General features: G+C 43.2%; 1 protein-coding gene across 1 annotated transcript in view; it reads right to left on the reverse strand.

Moving 5' to 3' along the window:
- ches1 (checkpoint suppressor 1) overlaps positions 1-7,320 on the reverse strand; it is a 74,693-nt gene extending 67,373 nt beyond the window's left edge. The window contains exon 1 of the mRNA XM_055044139.1: positions 6,861-7,320. The gene's annotated coding sequence lies outside the window, so the exon portion shown is untranslated. The remainder of the gene's footprint in view (positions 1-6,860) is intronic.
- Positions 7,321-8,792: the final 1,472 nt, after the last annotated feature.

Here is an 8,792-nt window from a genome sequence, read left to right on the forward strand (position 1 = left end):
TCGCGAAACATAAAGCACTTTCCCCCTCCCCATTTATAAGCTCTATTTTTGTTCCTGCTGACGTCTTTTTCTGCATGAGGCTGAAACTGTGTGCATGTGTCATTGCGGGCTTACGCTTGTGCACTTGTGTAACACGAAGGATACGACAGAGAGGCGCTACCCGAGTCGCTTCCCTTCAACGCGTGCGTCTCCATGCAGAACAACAGCCAGTTGAAGACAATGGAGGATGCACCGATCCGCCTTTTCCACCTCCGATACCGATACCTGAAGTTTAGCATGTGCTGATACCGATTCGATACATAACGGCAGCGCTGAATCGACTTACAGCATTTTTGTTTTAAAACACAGACTTAAATTTACTGAGCCGCAAAGTTATTTTGCAACTCTGCACCGCTACAGCACACTTACATACACCAGTAGCCTCACAAGCTTTGTCAAACATGTAAAAACAACTTTAGTTTTTTCAATCAGTGCAATTAGGAGCTTTACAGTAAAGCTTAAACTATTCTTCCTAACAGGACGCTGAAAAAAATCTTTATTCTTTTGCTGCTCCTGGAGAAACTAAAGCCGAAGATGCTTGCAACTTTGTCAACTGTCTTATGTAACTGGAGTAGATGACTTTTGGGTAGTTCGACAAACTGAATGATTTTACTACACCACATTATATTTCATCTCTGCAACATAGTAAAATACAAACTGACAGAACAGCTAAAAGTAGTGGACAAAGTTACACAAACAGCTGAATCACAGATCTCATAAATTAAACAAATTCCCTGAACAGCTGCCATGATTCATTGATATAAATTAATCTAATAATAGTCGCCTGCAATAAACATCAAGACTTTAGGCTGACAGAGTAGTTTTTTTTTTTTTTTTTTTAGCTTCAACGTTTTACATCTCTAAACATTTGTAAGCAAAAGTTTTCCTCAAGGTTGCAGAGCAGAGATGTTGGTTGGCCCTTGAGACGGTTTTACTCGACACCCCAAGCTTCACTCAAGAATGGTTGAAATTTGATTTGCTGGCACATTGGATATAATTTTTGTAATTTTCTTAGGGTATCTTTGTCCTCTTAAACTAAAATTGAAGTTGTTTGGTACCACAAAAAATTTTTGACTCCAATTATCTACTTTCCTCTACTTTTCCATAAAAGATTTATTTAAAAAAGCAGGACTCTTTTTATGTTTTTGATGTGCACTGGTTTTCAAATCCCCTTTAACATGAAATCAACTACATTATTGCAGTAAAATATAGCTTTTTTCTTTCACAGAACTATTTTATGCGCTTTAAAATGGGGAAAAAAATGTTTTAGTTGTGGAGCAAATGTACTTTAAAGTGAGAATTGTGGCCAACATAGCAGAACGTTTGGACACCACTGGCTTAGAGCGTCCCCTCCCTGCAGTTGTAATACTGTGTGTGTGTGTGTGTGTGTGTGTGTGTGTGTGTGTGTGTGTGTGTGTGTGTGTGTGTGTGTGTGTGTGTGTGCGTGTGTGTGTGTGTGTGTGTCTGCTCCTTTAAGTCAGCAGAGTTTGGCTCCAGTCATCCACCGTCTCCGTCTATGTCAACGTTTCCAAGCAAACCTGGAGGACGGAGCGTCTGACCCAGCCGGGTTCTCAGAGCTGTAAAAGGCCGAAGTGACCTGAAGTGTGAAAGTATTTCTGTCATGAGGAGACTTTAAAGTCTGAATGGTTCAACGGCTGAAGAAATGGACCCGGTGGCTGCCGAAGAGCCCGACAAGAAACAAACAACAACAAAAACATACCAATACAAACACACACATCCCTGTGTACTTTTTTGTTGAAGCTGCTAAAGGCATTCTGAGGTTGGGGAAGTTGTCCTTGAGCTACTTTGTCCCACTTTTCCCAGAAGAATGACTGTTAACCCGCCTGTGTGTTGTCAATTAGTGCAAAATATCTTTACTTTACCCATTTTAATCACATTGAATTGAGTAGAGGATGTTGTTTGGAGGGAAAAAAATCATCCTTTGTAATAACTGATGAATCAAAGAGTGAGAAAACAGAGTGTGGTAACTACAGTTCCAAGAAATTACTGGTTAGTTAAAGAAAACTTTGCCGTAAGACAACAACAAACAAACAAACCAACACAGTAGCGATGTTGCCTGTTTTGTACTAATTTGGAAATATTGTATTAATGTAATCAGGAAATATGCATGTGACTTGTACCTTTGATCTAAAACTGTAATACAGTGTTGCATGTAAACAGAAGACCATTCCAGCTCTGCCTTTTTTCCTCAAGATCGACACCAATAATGGATGGATACCTGTAAACAGAAACACCTGACAAAAAAACAGAGCCGCTGCAAGCTGCATTAATGCATTCTGTTTTCACAAAACCCTTCACATAAACAGGTAGTAGGTAAATTTCAGACTTTTCATACATCCCACATTTGCGTATGCATGGATAAATTCCTCCCCATGTAAACCAGAATCATGATGGAAATCCTCCCACGATTCTGAAAACTGAATTTTAGGCCACAAGGCTTCCTTCCTAACCGCAATATCCTTCCTCTATATTTAGACGCACACCGACCTTTTTACCACCGACTCAATGCGTGGCGGTAAAGAAATGTCTCTCTCTTTCCCTGGCTGTAACACAGTCTTCCTGCTGTGCTCAGGTTGATGTGAACAGCAGCCCAGATAAAGCTGACTTTTTTCTTTCTTTTTTCCTCCCTTCGGGTTGGCTTTGGCTGCAGTGCTATGAACCCTGACTCTGTCCTACATGCCTCTGAGGATTCTTGCAGATGAAAAGCATTCCGTTAAAGCCTCCTTCCTCTCGGCTGATGCCAAATAGTTCTGGTCACTGCTACCTTTGGGAAGAATTAGTTCTGCACCTCGACATAAAGTACGCACGGTAAAGATGAACGTTAGCACAATAATTTGCCAATCTATTAAGAGCTAAAAATAATAAGCTATGAGCTCCAGTGGCACAGGCATAAACTGTTCTGTGAGATCCAACCAAACTATATCATAAGCTCTACTTCCCAGTTTATATTTATCTGACCTTCTTCCTCCGGTTCGCCTCTTTCTGCTTTGTTTGTTTGCAGTGTACTGGTCAGGAGATGTGTACAAACAGGAGGCTTCTTCTCAGCACACACGCAAAGCAAATACTTGGCGGCGCTGAGGAGAAGCGTGCTGAATTTGACAAGCCGTTTATTGGCTTGGAAAGGCTTCTTGAATGTTGCGTTTACAGCCTCCTATTAGGATTCAAGGAGAGCATTTTTAAATGCTCAAAAACTCGGCAACAGCCGTTTAGGCCGTCAGTGTGCAGCGTTAGCTTTCTGATTCACCTAATTAAACGAGCAGAGTTATGTTTTCCAGCCACTCAGTGCCATTTAATAGCACGCTCAAGAAACTGTGTTACCTTCAGTTGTAATAAAAATGACTTCACCTTGTAATAACGCCTTGGAATTGGGCCTCTGTCTCATTAAGAAGCTCCATATCTTTCTGAAACTCTGCTCTCAAGGAGTCAGCGCATCACTTTTATACCAGCATTTCACTGATGAGCTCAGCAGATGTCCAGTTCCACCCGGTGCTTGCTAATTGCTGCCGGCTAGTCTGAAGGAGCTGAGTGGGCAATTCGAAGGGGAAGGGCTACTCTGTGAGGTGGAAGTTCGGAAACTGCAGCTCAGAGGAGTTTCATCCTTAAAGGCGGAGCTATGTCCACCCAGGCGTTTTGCACAGCTGAAAGGTCGCCATGGAGATTAAAGGATTTCGCAAACATACAGTACATGAAAGAATCAAAGCAACACTCCAGGTATGTTTCTCATGAGAGAATGACATCATAAAATGATGTAAAGCTGAAAAAAAGTACATTTTACATAATAATGAGCCCTTTAAAGTGCAGCATTGTATAAAAAATTTTTTTTTTGCAATTTTCATAAGGAAAATCCCTTAAGTAATATATAAACACTCAATTATTTATGTATTGTAGATATAGAGCAGATTTCTGTGACCATAACCAGGTTAAATCAGTAAAGCTAGCCAAAAGTCAGTCTACTTCATTAGAAATAAACTTTTCTGAGGTCTTTGATTCAGTTGAAATTATACTGTTGTCAGTGGAAGTGACCTACTTTTCTGAGACAGAAGTGCCACACTCTTACTACTGGCGTGTGTTGAATCTGTGTGCAGAGAGTCTGGAAAATATGCGGAACTAAATGCAGCAACTGAAGGCCACTGGTTGAATCCGACGTCTCCCAATCAGTCAGTCTTTCCTGTGCGTCCACCAAAGATTCACGGCGAGGTTTCTGCATAATGAACATCAGTGTTAACAGAGAGTGTATCTGTACCATTGCAACGCCAACGCATGAGAAATTTGGGGCAGGCCAGTGAAGCCTTGATGCCAAATCCTTGATATAGAGTTTAGAGATTGAAATGCTCACAATGCAAAAAAAAAAAAAAAAGAAAGAAAGAAATACAGGAGCAAGGAATTTCAGATCACCTTAAAAACATCTTTTTGTTGATGGAAAATCGTTTAAAATCTATAAAATTGTGTTTTCAAACAACTCCTGTGATGCAACAAAGTTGTCTCCTCTCGTATGAGAAACATTAGAAAAAGTATTTTGAGCACGGTTATTATTGACAATTAAAAAGATTTCCAATTGATATCGGCATGTTAAAACTTCATAAAAATTGGCAGCTAGAAATTGGCCAAAAATCTGACCGATGCATCTTTAGTACCAGGTTACAGCCAAATAAAGGCACTTAAAAAGATCGCTGCTACTGCGAGTATAAAACAATTCAAATGAACTAAATAATTGTTGTTTTTTTTTCTGGAACTATACCCAAATATACATGTACCTGCTCAGCACTCCCTACCAGCCTGCTGCTCCATAAAAACAGGACCAGCTGTAACAAATGCCGCCTTCCCATGCGAGCTGCACAGCGCACGTTGTCCTCTTTTCACCAAGTAAATACACTCCATCATCCCCCAACAACTTAAGAGGTCAGGATATTTTTATCAGTTTTGCTGATAAGGTAATGTGTAGTGGAACGTTTACCTTTCAGTACTAAATGTACCATGGCCCCGGCTGCATGCTTTCACCTGACATTGCGTTTTAGACTCAAGCGCCATATGGCCGGCAGCCACAGCTGACCAAATCTCAGCGGTGGGCGATGATTGTGCAGCTCCCAGGCAGGCCCTCAGTAGCACCACAAGAAATATTAAACAAAACAAAACAAATTAAAAGGAGGAAAAAAAAACCCCAAAAGAACACAGCCATTTTGGGACGCTTATGCTGAATAAACCATGAGCCGACGGTCCGAGGAAACCGCCTCGACGCTCGTATTCAAAACACAGACGATTCAATTCATTCACACATGAATTATGGATCCATTATGGACTGTTTGAGCCGGGGTTCAGGGAATCAGTCAAACAGCTGTACTGAGAGCACTAACCCACTGATCCATCCAAACCAATTATCTGTGTGTAGGGGTGGAGTCTGAGTTCAATATTCAATTTACACGATTCAATTTCACACAAGAGGCTCTCGGTGAAAAACTGCTGGCGTCGAACAACCGGAACGGCCGAACAAAATAAAAAAAAAAGAAAGAAAGAAACATGGAGGTGCTCAGGCTGCCTGTCTGGAGAAAGTGATAAAGGATAAAGGAGGAGGGCTAACTGAACACTTCGCCATAGGGGGGCGTCCATTGAGAGACAGGAAAGACGGTGAGCGCAGCCATGGGGGGTCAATATGTGAATGAACGTTTGCCATAGAGGTGAATTATGAATGAGCGACACTCTGAGCACTCCTGGAGAGAGCATCTCTCCTCCCGCCTCCTCTTTTTTTTCCTCCCTTTCTCTAAGATCCTAAAAATCTCCATCACCCTCTTTTCCCATCCACCTCGTCGTCTGCATTCCAGCTCCTTGTCGACCAGGCTGTCTGAGTAGATGACCAAACACCCCCCTACACACACACACACACACACACCACCTTTCCTCTTACATATTTACACAGCCTCAGCTGGACACATGCACACTCACATGGCGGCAGGAGGATAATATGAGAGCAAACAGTGCCGCACGTGTAAAGGCAGACGCATGCATTAAAGTGAAAAGGCTTTGGGGCATACACACACATTTCTCCCAGCTGTTCTCCTGGCTCCAGAGCTTGTGTGTGTGTGTGTGTGTGTGTGTAATCCAGTGTGCTGCTGCTCAGCCTGTGCCACGCTCTCTCCTCTGTTGCTGTGCGTCTGATCAGATCTGCCTCCTCTCAACCTGTTTGCCGTATATGGCACAGGAACACGCAGACAGATACATAGTATCACACACACACACACACACACACACACACATTGACTGGAGCTGCTACTACTTATCGAGCCTCTCTCAGAAAAATAAATAAATAAAATTTCCCTGAGCTGTATTTTTTGGGGGGGTTTTCTGCAAGTGCGCACTGGCTTGTGGGAGGAAAAAGTCCACACTCAGATGCAAACACATGGTGAGAGAGGCATTTTAAAGGGAGGGTGAAAGTGGACTCTGCTTTACTGTTTCTCAAGTTAAAGTAACATACCAGAGAAGTGTGTGTGTGTGTGCGTGTATGTGTTGGAATGGGATCAGGCTGTTCCCTAAAAAGTAGCCACTCCTTTTGATCCCTTCACTCCAGTTCACAGTGGTCACTTCCATCTCACTTTGGCTCCCTTTCCTCCCCTCCTTCACGCGTGGAAGGGAAAACAACCTCCACAACTAACGTAAACCGACGCTGCGCACAGTCTCGCCCGCGCACACGCACACTCGCGTGCGCAACGCGAACCCACCACACTTTTTCTCCCAAGTGCGGAGCCACGCAGCACATGTCAGCGACACACACCAGCTACATATGGCCATGAAAAGCCCAAAGGAGTCACCTTAAAATCCTCGCGAGTTCCAGGTGAACCCCTTCCCCACTCTTCTTCCTCCTCTGTCAGACTTCTCCCTCTCTCTCTCTTTCTTTTCTTCCCCTCCTCCTCTCCGTCCGAGCTGTCCGTCTGTCAGTCCGTCCGTCTTCTCGCTCTCTCCGTTCGCTTCGTCTTCCCCCAATCTTCTCCTCGGTTCGAGGTCACTTCCCAGCGTTTTTCCCGAGCCGCTCCATGTTCCGCCCCGCTAGTCGTCTCGAGCACCGAGCGAGCGAGCGAGCGCGCGCGCGCGCCACCACACACACACACACACACACACACACACACAAAACAGACACGCGAGAGCCGCCTGCCGCCGCGTTCCTCCGGTCTCCCTGTGTTTATCCCTCCGTGCGCTCTCTCCTCTGTCGGAGAGGAGCTCGGCTTGCCTGCGTGTGTGTGTGGATGTGCGTGGATGTGTTCCTGGGCTCTGCCTGCCTGCCTTTGCCCCGCCAGCGGCTGAGGACTTCCCCGGGAGGCCGCCCTGGGTCCTAAAGAGTGTTGAGTTCACTGACAAAAAAAAAATCGCCATTTGTACAGAAGCTTTAGCCAAAGATCGTCTACTGTTTGTCCAAAACTGATTTAAACATGATGGGGATGTTAGCTGTGACGATGCGTGCTGTATAAAAAAGACATCTAATCAAATATTAATTTTCTAGAAAAAAAAAAACTTGGAAATTTTGAGATGAGTTTCACAAATTTTCTTGAAGAACTTTTTGGAAATTTCTCAGTTTAAAAATGTGAAACGCACTTGAAAAAAAAAAGAAGAAATTTTGAGATTAGCCTTGAAGGTTTTCTAGAGAGGAAAAAAGCAGCACATTTCTGAGTTGGAAAACTAGAATATTTACTAGAAAAACTCAAAGTTTTAAATTAATCTCGGAAAATTTCTGAAAAAAAAAACCTCAAACATTTTGGCTGTGTCTGAGTTTCACAATTAAACATTTTCCACTGGCTTATTATCATCAAATACTTCAATTTCAGTGTCATCAGACCACAGAGCACATGGTCAACGTCCGGGATTTTTGTCCCTGGAAAGTACAGCAGTTTTTTTTTTTTTTTACTGTTTTGGAAAAATGACTCTTTTTTTTTTTGCCGAGTGGCATTTCAGTCCATATGACTACAGGTTTTCTTGTGGATCATCACACTCAGTCAGGTTTCTTGCTTTTCTTATTTCATCCATCGCTCTGATATTTAACAATAACAATAATCTCTGTGTATAATAATGTCTGTCTTTTCATTGTTTATGTAAATTTCTTGCTTCAAACTGTTAAAAATATAATTTTAACAGTTAAATTTTATTCCACTAAGCAATGAAAACTTGATTTCATGGTTTACTTACCACAACTGCCACAATGCATACAATTAACACCAAATCGAAATGATTTCATTTATGTGCATGAACACAAACATAGCCAACCATCCTTCACTAAATATCGTGACGTGAGGAAGGTCAAAGCAAAGGCAGCCGGCGCTTTCTCGCCTCGTTTTGGGGTCTGCATTTATTTCTCCGCGTGAGTCATCTGCTCACACCCAACCCATCTTTGGTGCGGCTGCCGCTTCCTTCCTCTGCCTGCCCCTCTTCTCCTCCCTCCTTCCCTCTCCTCCTGATCCTGCCTCAGAGCGTCATCAGGTTGCCACAGCAACGGCCCGCCTATGGGAGACAGAGATCAGATCATTATGGACCATGGGATCCAGAAACTGAAGGACAGGATTTCTTTATTTTTATTTCTCTCTCTCTCTCTCTCTCTCTCTCTCTCTCTCTCTCTCTCTCTCTCTCTGTCTCTGTCTCTCTCTGTCTCCGCTTCTCTTTCTGCGAACACAGGAAGCGGGGAGCCTCCAACTTGAACTCGCCTCTAAGAGGAGCAGCCCGCTGTGGAGCTATGCAGAGATCTGAGTTGTAACAAT

The sequence above is a fragment of the Poeciliopsis prolifica genome, unplaced genomic scaffold (genome assembly GCF_027474105.1).
Source record: "Poeciliopsis prolifica strain line A6 unplaced genomic scaffold, Auburn_PproV2 SCAFFOLD020, whole genome shotgun sequence".
Lineage (NCBI taxonomy): Eukaryota > Metazoa > Chordata > Actinopteri > Cyprinodontiformes > Poeciliidae > Poeciliopsis > Poeciliopsis prolifica.